This window comes from Mustela nivalis (assembly GCF_964662115.1).
Source record: "Mustela nivalis genome assembly, chromosome: 1".
Lineage (NCBI taxonomy): Eukaryota > Metazoa > Chordata > Mammalia > Carnivora > Mustelidae > Mustela > Mustela nivalis.
This window is the reverse complement of record NC_139020.1, coordinates 14,848,326-14,861,011: the sequence shown is the minus strand read 5'-3', so window position 1 is coordinate 14,861,011 and position 12,686 is coordinate 14,848,326. Positions and strand designations below refer to the sequence as shown.

At 44.1% G+C, this 12,686-nt stretch overlaps 1 protein-coding gene across 2 annotated transcripts in view; it reads left to right on the top strand.

Moving 5' to 3' along the window:
* Positions 1–2,775: 2,775 nt before the first annotated feature.
* Positions 2,776–12,686, top strand: part of BACH1 (BTB domain and CNC homolog 1) — a 40,289-nt gene continuing 30,378 nt past the window's right edge. Inside the window, exon 1 of one of the 2 annotated variants that reach the window (XM_082703311.1) lies at positions 2,776–2,931. The gene's annotated coding sequence lies outside the window, so the exon portion shown is untranslated. Of the gene's footprint in view, positions 2,932–3,314; positions 4,083–12,686 lie in introns of those variants that run through there. The other variant, XM_082703312.1, reaches the window with a different exon arrangement.

The following is a 12,686-nucleotide window of genomic DNA, read 5'->3' as shown; positions in this document are numbered from 1 at the left end:
AGGATTTTTCCATGCTGGGATTCTTCATTGAACCACTTTGGTTGTCATTAAATCTGGTGTCTGGGCAGCACCACTTTCACCAGTTTGGGTCTTGTTCCACGAAGCTCTTCTCCAATACGGTCTTCTTTTTTCTCCTTCATCTGCCTTTTTTGGTTGGTTTGATCTTAGACTTTGTGCACATCTCCAGCCGGAGGTTACATCTCTATCCCCTTTGTTTCAGATGTCAGGTGAACATGAGGGCATGCTCGCCCATGCTGTTTCCTTGTTTTCTAATAAAATATGTTTATTTTCCATGAAAATCTCCTAATCAGGGACAGGGGAGATATGTTTCAATCACAATCCCTTTGGAGGGAAGACATGTCAACTGACTGTTTTTCAAGTTGGTGACACTAATATTTATTTCTCTTGGTAATCATCTGCAGTTTAAAGCCTATTTTTTGATCCCCTTCCCTAAATATTGTTGCCTGGACAGCACATGAATTTTTAAAGACAAAAGGAGCTAAAGCAATAAAGATGGAGTGAATGAAGTTCTCTGGAATTAGCTTCTAAAAAGAATCATATGACTTGGGGCACACCTGGGTGGATCAGTGGGTTAAAGCCTCTGCCTTTGGCTCAGGTCAAGATCCCAGGGTCCTGGGATTGAGCCCTGCATTGGGCTCTCTGCTCGGCGGGGAGCCTGTTTCCCTTCTCTCTCTGCCTGCCTCTCTGCCTCCTTGTAATATCTGTCTGTCAAATTAAAAAAAAAAAAAGTTTTAGAAAGAATCATACGACTTAGAGACCTCTAGGCACTCCTGTCAGCCCATGGAACAAAGGCCAAACTCTAAGAACAGTGTATAATGCCCATTCTGACCTGGTTTTATTTCATTCTCTAATTTAATTTTTACCCTGTCCCTACTACACACTATAAGCTCTAACTCAGTACTTCTCAAGAGTGGTTTGAAGACCACCTGTGTCACTATTAAAAATGCAGATCCTTGGATAATATTTAGACCCATGAAATCAGAATCTTTGGGGCAGGACCCAGGCATCTGTATTTTACAAGCACCCAGAGATTCTCACACTAAAATTGGAGAGTCATTCCTAGCTGTCTTGGTCTCCTCACCACATTTGTAAAACTTTTCAAATAATGAAGCAAATCAGAGGTTGTGCTAGAAAATATCACCACTGTCATTCAAAGGAGGAAGAGTTCCTCCCAAAGGGGAGGATCTGTTCTTCATCTAGAAAACAACTGTACAAGTGTGGGAGGAAAGAAGAACCTAATTTCATTGGCTTAGGTAGAAGGAGAGTGAAGACTTAGAAACTCTAACATGTGGAAGAACCGAAATCCTTTTATAGTCTTTGTTCTCTCCTCATTTCTCAGCATTTCTTTGTCCCCCACTGTGAACTCTGGCAGTCTGGAATTCCATCGGCCTCCTACCTCTGGCCTAAGAGCATGTTGCACACTGCAGAGCTCCAGTCTTCCCAGTTAAGATCCCATGCAATGCTGTCCCCTGCCCTGATTTGAAGGCACAATCACTTGACTCCTTGCACTTGTCACTTTCTCACGTATTCTGGATGAAACTCCGCTGTCCCTAACCTGTGAGTACACATTCAGTCACGTTAGTGATAATAGCTGACTTTACTATCTTGGTAACGTTTTTTGTCCTGGGAGCTCCAGGGCTCTCCTCCTGTGTTAAAAAATGAGTCCCCACACCCTGGTGCTGCGGCTCTTCAGCCTCCGATTTCTCTCCATCTCCTCTCTCTCTCCGCTTGAACTCAAAGCCAACAGCAAAATCCCTTGCACAGACAATTCCAACTCCAATCAGGTTGGCTGGCACAGTCTCAGTTCTCTCTCCAGATTGATAAGCTTGGGCTTTGCCTCGTGTGTATCTTTTCGCAGAGACAGTGCTTTGCACTCCAGAGGTGCTAAATGGCTTGGGACAGAGTTTTAAAACTGACAATTGGATAAACACCAGAATAAGCATCGGAGGAGGAAAGCCTGACCAGGGCTCGAGCTGACCTGGCTGCCACCACTGGGCGCTGGACCTGGCTCCAAGTTTCCTGGCAGCCACGGCCTAAAGGGGAACACCTGTTAGGCGGACGCCCTTATTTTCTTTGTCAGACAGCAGAAGTAGGGCTGCCAGATGCTTTCTACAAAATCCTGAACGCATTCGATACGTCCTACCAGCAAGCTCAAATGCCACCTTGAGAACCTGGGCGCCCAGTCACCAGTAAGGGATGGCAGAGGAGGGACCTCCTGTTGTCCGTGGGACTCCGTCTGGGCTCTTGGCAGCTTCGTTCAATTCTGAGCGTCCTGGCAATGCTTGGGTCCACAAGGCCGTCAGCCTTCTCCTTTCTGTGCACCCTTGGGAAGGAGGAGGAGGAGGTGGTCCTCGGTGGCTTTTCCGTGTAGGCGGCGGACTGTCCTCGCAAAGGGGAGCCGAGCGCCGCCCCCCCCCGCCCCCCCGCTGCCGCCCCTGGGAGGTCTGCTCCGGGCCCGCGCAGTCCCTGCCCACGACCTCTCCCGTCGGCCTCGGGAGGGTGCAGCGGCTGCAGCCGCCGCAGCCGCCGCAGCCAGGGGAATCCAGCGGGCTGCAGCCCGCCGATTGAGGCCTCGAGTGAGGGCGGGGTCTCCGGCGGGGGCGGGGTTTAGCGCCGCGGGGTGGGCGGGGCGGGGCCTCGCGAGGCGGACCCACCGGGCGGGGCCTCCGGTAGGCGGGGTTTAGGCACCAGGAGGTGGTGGCGGCCGCCGCGGTGGCGGAGGGGAGGGGAAAAGAGGGAGGGGAAGGGAGGGAGAGGGAGGGGAGGGGACGGGAGGGGAAGGGAAGGGAGGGCCGGGGAGGGAAGGGGGCGGCCGGCGGCGGGGAGGGAGTGAGTCACCTGACCGCTGCCCGCGCCGCCCGCTGGGCTCGCTCGCCGCCGTCAGTCGGGCCGCGCGGCGCCTCGGCTCTGGTGAGTGGCTCGGCGTCCCTCGCGTCCTTCCCGGGAGGGTCCGCGCGGCGGCGCGCGGTCCGGGCTGCCCGCCCGTGAGGGGCCGCCCGCGGGCCGGGCCGGCGAGGCGGCGAGGCGGGGAGGCGGGCGGCGGCCTTCTGGGCGGGGGGCGGCGGCGGCCCCTCTTCCTGGAAGTGGCCTCGGGGGCCGGAAGGGGCGACCTGCCTGCGCCCCGGGCTGCGAGCGCGCGGCCGGCGCTGTTGTTGACCGGCCCGCGCCGCACTTTCCCCTCGGGCGGGCGCGGTGGGCGCGGTGGGGCGGGGAAGCGGCCGGGGCCGCGGGGCGCCCGGTCCCCCGCCCCCTCTCCGGCGCCGGGGTCCGAGCCCGGCCCTCCGGGACCGTGTGACACATCAGCACCGCCCGCGCGGCCGGCCGGCCCCGGCTCCGTGTCGTCCTCCCGCCGCCTCCCACCGCGCTCCGCCGCCCCCGACGCGTCCCGCGAGCTGCCCGCGTCCGGTCTGCCCGGCCTGGGTGTCTGCGGCGCGTGGAGTCGCGTTGAGAATGGCCGAGGTCGTGGCCGGAGCAGAAATGCCACCTTGCGGGGCTGGGTTGAGCCGAGATGGGTTTGGAAGGACCGGACATCGCCGAGCTCCCTTTGTTGGAGTTTTGCCCACACGCTGTAATTAAGACTCCCACGGTGTGGTGAGGGTGGGCGCCCATGGCCGAGGCACCCGCTTTGTGCCTGTCTAAGGGAGCACGAGAGCCACTGCCTTCTCCTTCTTGCGCGGCGGTTTATGTCACTGAGTAGTATTGTGCGGAACGCCTTTGTGCAGCGAGCCTTCTGCGTGAAACTTGGGCCGATTTAGGTATAGTGTAGTAGGAATTGTGAAAGACGTGTCGGGGGAAAACAAGCTACTGTGCGATGCTCGAAGGAACAAAGGCTGTTTTGTAGGGATGCTTATCTCTTTGGAGAACTGTATCCGTGTTGGGACTGTTACCCTTGGTGGATGCCACTACTGGGTCTTTGTTCCTATACTTTAACGCTCCTTCTGTCTATCTGGAGGCTTTGCGTTTAGAGCCGTCCAGAAGGACAAGGTGGGGGGGACACACCGGACGTGTTGGTGACCGAGCACTTGAGGGCTTCACATGGTCAAGCAGAGAAATGGAAAGAGGTGGGCACGCTGGCTTCTTCCTGGTCTTGGGTCGTGGTGCAAGGGCTGGGCTGGGTTGGGCTTGAAGGCACTTGCCACTTCTGTCTTTGGCTAAAGAAGCCTGGGGAGAAAAGGACTCTTGGTGAGTCAGCTTGGAGTGGGATGGCTTTGGTTTAGTGACTGCATTGCATGGTGTGTTATTGTTGTTTAATATGGCTGGGTCTGGTGGTTTACCATTGTTCAGTATGTTGGTTGGATAACAAGGTAGGATGATGACTCCTTAAAAAAGTTGGGTTGCTGAGTCATTCACCCCAGCCTGAGAGGTAATTAAGAACAGCTGGTGCAGATACGCTCATCACATGCCTCCACCATAAAAGGCCAAGGAGCGCTCAAGAGGGGTTGCTTCGGAGGGCTGAAGGGGACCCAGCCAGGGTTGTCTGTTTTGATACAGGTAATGAGTGGGTGAAGAGCAACAGCAATCTTAGGAAGTGGCCAAGTGGTGCTGAGGTTGTGTTTAAACACAGAGCGGCCTCATGACCTACTGCCTGAGAATGAATTTGTGCTGGAGAGAGCTAAAACTGAGCGAGAAGTTTACAGCTAGGGGTAACCTAATAACAGGATTGTCATAAAAATATTTACTACCATTACTGTACTTAGTTTTTTGTTTCCCTCTTGTGGTTTTGTTGTTATGTGGTTTATACATTTCAAAAAGTGAACTTAATTTGTTCCTCTTGGTTTTCTTGGCCCTTGGCTCTTCATGCATATAGTACTAGTTTCTGGTGGAGAGACAGGGGTAAGGGAGAGTATGAATGGAATTGGCAGGTTGCATTGGGTCAAGTCTAGAAGGAGCTGTCTAATGAAAAGTAAACCATATATATACAAATTTCATTCTCTTGGTTATGGTGCTAGAGTGTATTTGCATCTTAGTTCATTACTTCTTGCTGTAAAAATGACCCAAGCTCACCAGACAGCCCCCTTATTAACAAAGTTTAGGAATGGAAAATGTGGAAGTTGGGGGGTGGGGAGGGCAGGGACTGGCCCTTACCTGTGGTCAAAAGAATGACTAATTCTTACTGATGGTAATTCACTTAAAACATTTTGTAAATGGAAAAGTGGTTAATTTTGTTGCTCTAAGTTTGAGACTATAGGAGATTAGAAAACATGAATTTTTCAAATAAGTATTAGGATCTCCAAGGTGAAGTGCCGGATGATTCATTTGGAAGAAAATAATAAAACTTTGATTTTTAAAATTTTAATTTTATGTAAAACAAGGAAGTTTCAAGATACAGATAAATAGGAGTCCATACATATTATAAAATGTGGGTACGGGCTCCTCTTTTACTGTTGGGGAACACAAAGAATTTGTTAACCACCGCCAATATCATTCAGCAATTGGAGTATTTTTTCAAACTTCTGATTTCCTCTTAAGAGCTACCATTCTTTCAGAATACTCTTAATATTCATTTAATTTTTATTGCATATGTAGTTCTATTCTTTTTTATGCTGTACTTTAAAGATCTGAAGCTTGAGTGTAAATTTATTACATTGTTGGTATCGGGAGTGGAAATAAAAAAACTCAGAGTTGCTCTTTACGTATGATACCATGTATTTTGAATTTGGAAACAAGCCAGCTGGCTGGTTTGTTAAATATATGCGATCTGAAGTGTAGTAATCTGGAAAAGGGTGCAGTGGGAGCACCTGAAGATAATGTACACATTGGATTAGGACTTGGATATAACAAATTCTTTTAAAAGTTATTTTGTTCTGTTATTCCTTGAAGCCATTTTTGGGGGGCCGAGTTTACATCTGTTTTAGTAAGGATTAATAAGACTGCCTATTCAGGGGTGCCTGGATGGCTCAGTTGTTAAGCGTCTGCCTTAGGCTCAGGTCTTGCTTGATCCAGGCTCTCTGCTCAGTGGGAAGCCTGCCTCTCCTTCTCCCATTCCCCCTGCTGTGTTCTCTCTCTCTCTGGAAAATAAATAAACAAAATCTTAAAAAAAAAAAAAGAAAAAGACTACATATTCAGTACATCACTTGGGAAGTGGAATTTCCCCCCGTAGGAGAATGTGTGTATTTAGAAAATCAGTTTCTGAGTATGCTAAGATTCAGTTAAATCTTGTAGGTCGTGTGCCTTCTACACTCCTGTATTGTGAGAAATAATGTTTAGAATAATGATTGCGAAGTTCTTTAAAATGACCAGTTGTCAGAAGTTCTCTTCACTGTAGAGATCTCTCCAAGACTTAGGTGTTAACGAATCAGCTCCTAACAATTTTCTAATGTTCTGTTAATGGGAGCATTGCTTTAATCTGAAAACTTGCATTTCTTGAGGGTTCTGTTAGATGGAGGGTTGTATTTGTTTATTTATGTATCTATTTACTTCTTTATTTTAAATATTTTATGTATTTGTCAGAGAGCAGAAGGACGGAGAGCTGCAGGCAGGATAGGCAGAGGGTGAAGCAGGCTCCTGGCTGAGCAAGGAGCCCCATATGGCACTTGATTTCAGGACCCTGGGATCATAACCTGAACTGAAGGCAGACACTTAACTGACTGAGCCACCCAGGTGTCCCGGAGGGTTTGTTGTATGTGGTGGAATAGGTGACTTATGAAACTTTCAATTTAAAAAAAAAATGCCCAATAATCTCCCAAAACCAAAGGGAAACTGAGCACTCTTTGCCAGAATCCAGGCCCCTGGAAGAGATGAAACATTTCAGAACTGCCGATGAAATAGACTTACGCCACCGTGAAACCCAGACTTCTGGCTTACTCATGGACAGCATTAACGAAACTGAAGTTGCGGGTTCAGTCAGCGTGCAGCTGACAGAGAAGCAGTAAGCAAGGTGGTTCAGAGTGGGAGATCTGGAGCCAGACTGCCTTGGATCAAGTTCTGGCTCTCGTTACTTACCTGCTCTGAAGCCTTGGGCAAGCTGCTTCACCTAGTTGTGCCTCCCTTTCTCATCTTCAAAATGGGGATGATGATGGTGATAGAATGTATATCCTAGAGACTATTTGGACAATAAATGCATTAATATGTGTTAAGTGTTGGCTCCATCTTAATACATGTGTGGTGTACTATCTGTTCACAATCAGAGGGAAGTGCTCTGTTACACAGCCACATTCTGTAGTCTCTTTGAACTGAACCGCAACCACTGATCATCAGGAAGACTGAAGAGAGCATGTGGATGTGCAACACGTTGATACTACTGGAAAAACAGCCCCAGTGAACATTCTGATGTTAAGTCAGTAGCAGGAACTCAAACACCCAACTTCTGATGGCAGGGAACACAGGATGTGGCTTTTTTTCTAAAAGGATCTAACCATCTCAGCAAAGGCCTGCAGGTGGTCATCACCAGTTGGTTGGAATTGGCTTTTGAAGAAATAAAAGCACTTTCCATTCTGCATCTAGTCAATTCTGTATGTAATAGTTGAGGACTCTGGTCTGGCAGGTTTAGTAACCTGTTCACTCCCTCCTTGCTTATTAATATCAGGGCAGACTCATTTCTTAATTCTTACTCCTGACCAGTTTTGGGGGAACATTTGAAATGTAAATATACCTGCCAGTTACTTCTAAGTATTGTATTTTCCTGAAATGACATGCCTATGCCAAGATAGAAAAATTAGCCATAAGAAACAGTGGATATGTTTATCATATGGCTTCTTGCACCTGTAGGTCATTCAGAAAGGTTGTGTCAAGCATTCTGACCATCCTTTAGGCTAGAGTGTGAGTTTCTTTTAATTTATTTATGTATTTATGTATGTATATAATCTCGACACCCAATGTGGGGCTTGAACTCACAACATGAAATCAAGAGTCACGCGCTCTTCCACCCGAGCCAGCCAGGCGCCCCAGAATGTGAGTTTCTTGATGTTGAAGATACTTATCTTCTGTTTTATCTCCCATGGAACATTGAATGTGCCTTGGCTGTGTGTGTTGCAGACTTTTGGTTGGTTGCTGCAGTGGTGGTATGGTATGGATTCCTTTTAGTCCTGTGGTTTTCAAACTTGGGAATTTTTGAGAGTGAAGGTGAGAACATGTGCTGTACCTCTTATGTTAAATGTGTAAGTTGAAACTTTTGATCACTTAAAATTCTGCTTTCTGTTTTCATTATTGATATGAGTATAGAGGGAAGCAGCTGAATTTATTAAGTCATTCTTTTGGTTCATCTCCTGGGACAGAAAGAAAATTCATCTTGTGACTTCTTTTTTACTTTGTAATTGACTTAGAATTGAATTGAGCAAAATGTAATTTGGATTGTCCAGATGTTAGACCTCTTATGTATCTAATACTTTTCCGTCATATCCTCACTCCTTTAGAACAGATTCTTTGTTGTATTTAGGATCAGGGACAATTTAGAGAATATTAATGGGGTAATAAAAATTGCCCCAAAGCAAACATAAGGCAGAAATAGGAGTTGCCAGGAACTTGGTTGCTAATGACTGTTGTAGGAGCACAGTGGGCATGCTGTGAAGTTGGCAGGCTGCAGGTTTCTTTCTCAGCACTGGCACAGTTTAGAAAATGTTACCTTAATGCAGTTGAACCTATGTGTGAATCATGTTCTATTAAAAACTAAATAATTTTCTTAATGCTGTGGAAACTTAGGAAGTATTCAAAAGAATATTTTTGTAATAAAGTTTTTATTCCCAGCTTCTATCTGATGAAGTTATTTTCACTTTTTTGTTACTTCTTAGATTGGATCAGAGTTACATTAGACAGTTATAATCCATTTCCCCATTTCCCTTTAACATGGAATTATACTCAAAAGTGAAAAAAGACTTCCCTCCCTTCCCTTATTGTCCTCTGCACTATTCCTTGTGTCCACATATGATGAAACCATATGATAACTCTCTTTCTCTGATTGACTTGTTTCACTTAGCATAATACCCTCCAGTTCCATCCTTGTCAATGTAAATGGTAGATAAATCATCTTTTCTGAAGACTGAGTAATATTCCATTGTAAATATGAACCACATCTTCTTTATCCATTCATTTTTCTGGTTATAAAGTATCATGTATTTATAGTTAAGAATTTGAATGCAGAAACAAAAATATATAGAAATAAGAGACAGAAACAATCCATGGCTTTTTTTTTTTTCTATATATAATGGAGCTGACAATTGACATTGACAGTATCCTACCTTCATGGTAACAGACTAAATAGTGTGGTGAGGGAAGTGTTTTGCCCCTCTCTCTTGCCTTTTTTTCGCATTGATCTTTTTACTGACTTGCCTGCCTCCAGGATTCCAAGGGGGCAGTGGGTTTTGGCCTCAGAGGTGAACTTTTAGGGGCTGTTGAAGAAATGGTGATAGGCACCCACTCAGCTTCCTATTTACTGGTATCTTCCTATGCCTAATGCCTTATTCCTTCTTTAAAGTGTGCCACCATCTTTTGGAAGTCAGCTGTATCCGTGAAGGAAATTATGCATCAGAGAGTTTGTTATAAAATATGCCTATAAAAGATTTATTAGTCTTTGAATAAATTTATGAGGTTATAATTATTAGGTTGTCATTTTAGAGTGGTTTTCAGTAAGATCAGTGATTTCATTAGTGTGTATTTTTCACTTAAATATTATTTTTCAGAAATGCAAAGTGGTTATCAAATGTTGGCCCAAGACACTTTTCATTTTCAAAGAACCTAACATTTCCTTATTTATTAAATTTTTCTGAGGAGTATTCCCAGCATGGTTCAGGGTTCTCCTACAGATAGATTTATCACTTAATTAGAAGGTGAATGAAAATATTCACTGACTTTTTAAATAACTTTTTCCACATTAATGGAAGACTTTTGAAGTAGAAAAGCATTTTGCTTAGCTTGATAGGGTTGCATACTTTCATTCCCAGCCTTTATCTAGAGAAATCAAATGAAATGATAGGGATGAGTCTGTAGCTACTCTAATTTGGCCTATTTAATGGTCTCTTTGTGGTGAAGGATTGTCGCAAGTTCTGTTCAAACTCTAGATATAGTTCTTTGGGTTTTTAAAAAATGTGTTTTGCCCCTCCTGGCGTGTCTGTTGCTATAGGCCTGGTTTGTTGTCTGTTCCAGACCCCAGGAGGGCTGGGACCCCTTTTCCTCTCTGGAGCAGGTCAGCAGCGGTGTACCCGCATGGCAGGCGACTCAGAGACCTGCCTTCCTGCATTTGCTTCTCAGGCCCTTGCCCTGTTCCTGTACTCAGTTAACTTTGAGCAGCTTTCTTATCTCTGGAGACTAAGGAATAATTGTGATTCTAAGTTTCAAGGCACTTTGGTCTCTTATCTTTCTTTCCGTGGTGCTCCTCTCCCCAGACTTAAACACAAATACATAATCAGCTTTTGTTGTGTATAAGTAGTAGGGTTGGTAAATTCATTTCAGCATTTGTGGTATGCCTTTGTATTAGGTATTGGGTTTATGTTTGATTAATGAAACAAATATTTATGCCTTTTTATGCTAGGAACTTCTATAGATATTGGTAGTATAGAACTTCTTACAAGTTATTGTCTAGTAGACAAGCCATGTAATAGCATGTATTACTTTCTGTAGTAGCAACATGTAGAATGTGCCTGGGAGCCATAGAATGTAAGAAACCTAAGTTTTAAGAAATCAGGAAAGCCTTAGGAATGTCAATGATGAATGCATAGTTGAACAGAGGAAACAGTTTGTTTTGACATCTCTTGAGAAGTTTAGCATTGAAGAAGAGTAGAGAAGAGGGGTTTTAGTAGGGGGAAGTTGGGTCAGGAAGGGTGTGTGTTTGTGTATGTATGAATTTTAAAAAAATGTCAGTAGGAAAAGGTTGAAGATGCAGTGTGTATCTTTGTTTTGTTCTTGGTTAGTTCCTATTATGGTTGCAAGGTGGCTGCTACAAGTTCAAGTGTCGTAAGTCAGTGACTAAGTTCCTTGGGAGAGGACTGTTTTTTTCTCCCCACGGGATGTCTCTTAAGTAAAACCTGCCCCAAAAGCCTTATAATAGATGCCATCCTGACCTTCTCTCTGTTCATGGGCCAGCGTTTTACATAAGCCCATACCTAAATGAGTCAATATCAAGGGAAATGAGACCATCACGATTAGCTTAAATGGGTCATCGTTCGTCTTAGTTGGTACTGGGACCTGCATCCTCAGAAACACATAGCCTCAGGGAGAAAGTAGATTTGTGAACATAATCAGAGGTTGGTTAGAAAATGAGGTGATGAATGGTATTGGGTGATCAGTGGTGCCATCCTTGCCTGCCACTTAACCCATCACTACAAACAGACACATACTTCTTTTTAAAAAAAATTTTTAATTTTATTTTATTTTTGCTATTGAGTTGTATAAATTACTTACATATTTTGGATATTATATATTTCTTTTTTAAATTTTTTTAATTTTTTAGTAAACATATAATGTATTATTAGCCCCAGGGGTACAGGTTTGTGAATCTCCATGTTTACACACTTCACAGCACTCACCTTCCCCAATGTCCATAACTCAACTCCACCAACCCTACCCCCCCCACCCCCACCCAATCCTCAGTTTGTTTTGTGAGATTAAGAGTCTCTTATGGTTGCAGACACATACTTCTGAATAGAAAAAGAAAATGTGGTTGTCTCTGGATTTGGAATTTTAGGTGACTCCCCCCTCCCTTTATCATCTTATTATATTTCTTGACCTTTACAGTCAGATTAAATAAATTTTATTTAAAAATATTTAAAAATTGAAAACAAAATGCCCATTTTACAAGAAAAAAAAAAGAAAAGAAAAAAGAAAAAAAACCCTATGGAAGTAATCTAAATCTATTTCTTTCAGTACTCCAACAGTTCTAAAGTTCTTTGTCATTTCTTAAGGGGAAAAGGAGAATATACAATTAAGTTTTGTAGTTTCTGATTGTATCTATGCCAAGAGAATCTCTCTCTCTCTCTTAATCTGCAGGACATGTTCTCCTGTGATATCTGTGGCTCTCCTGAGTGGTGAGGCTAGAGTGGCTTGAATAGAATGGTTGATTCAAAAGAATGCCCACTTGGATGGGCAGGATTCTTTGGAACCCAAACTCTTGAATTACAAACAGGAGCATCTTGTTTCCTCTCCACACACATTCCCCTAGTAGGGGGGAAGGTGATCCTGTGGTCAGTTCATTAGTTATTCTTTTGGGACTTCAAGAATAAGGCCACTTTAGGTTTACATAGTGTTCTTCGTGGTATGTGAAAGGCAAATAAATAAGTACACAAATAGCATTGTAAATTCACAAAGTAGAAGCTAATTGCTAATAGTTTTTCCTATTTAATAATAACTGAGAGGCTGTGATATAGATGGTGTTTTGAAATGGTATTAATTTTTTAGAGAGAATTTAGAGTAAAAAGCAATAATATTTATCTACTTAGTGTTCCTTAAATAATATTTGCACTGAGAAATATTTCAGCTTTTTTTTTTATAGGCCTCATATTTACTTATTTGACAAAATCTTATTGTATTTGGGAAAGTGGCTATGAGGGTTTAGGTGGAAAGTCTACAGCTTGGATATCCCCATTTAGAAATGGTGAATTTGACTTCCAAGTTAATACTGTAGCACTATGCTGACTGTCAGGGATTAGTGGATCAGGTTATTTTTAAATAAAGCATTTCAATTTCATACCCTTACTTAATTAAAAACAATTTCAGATCTGTGATTCATGTAATATTCT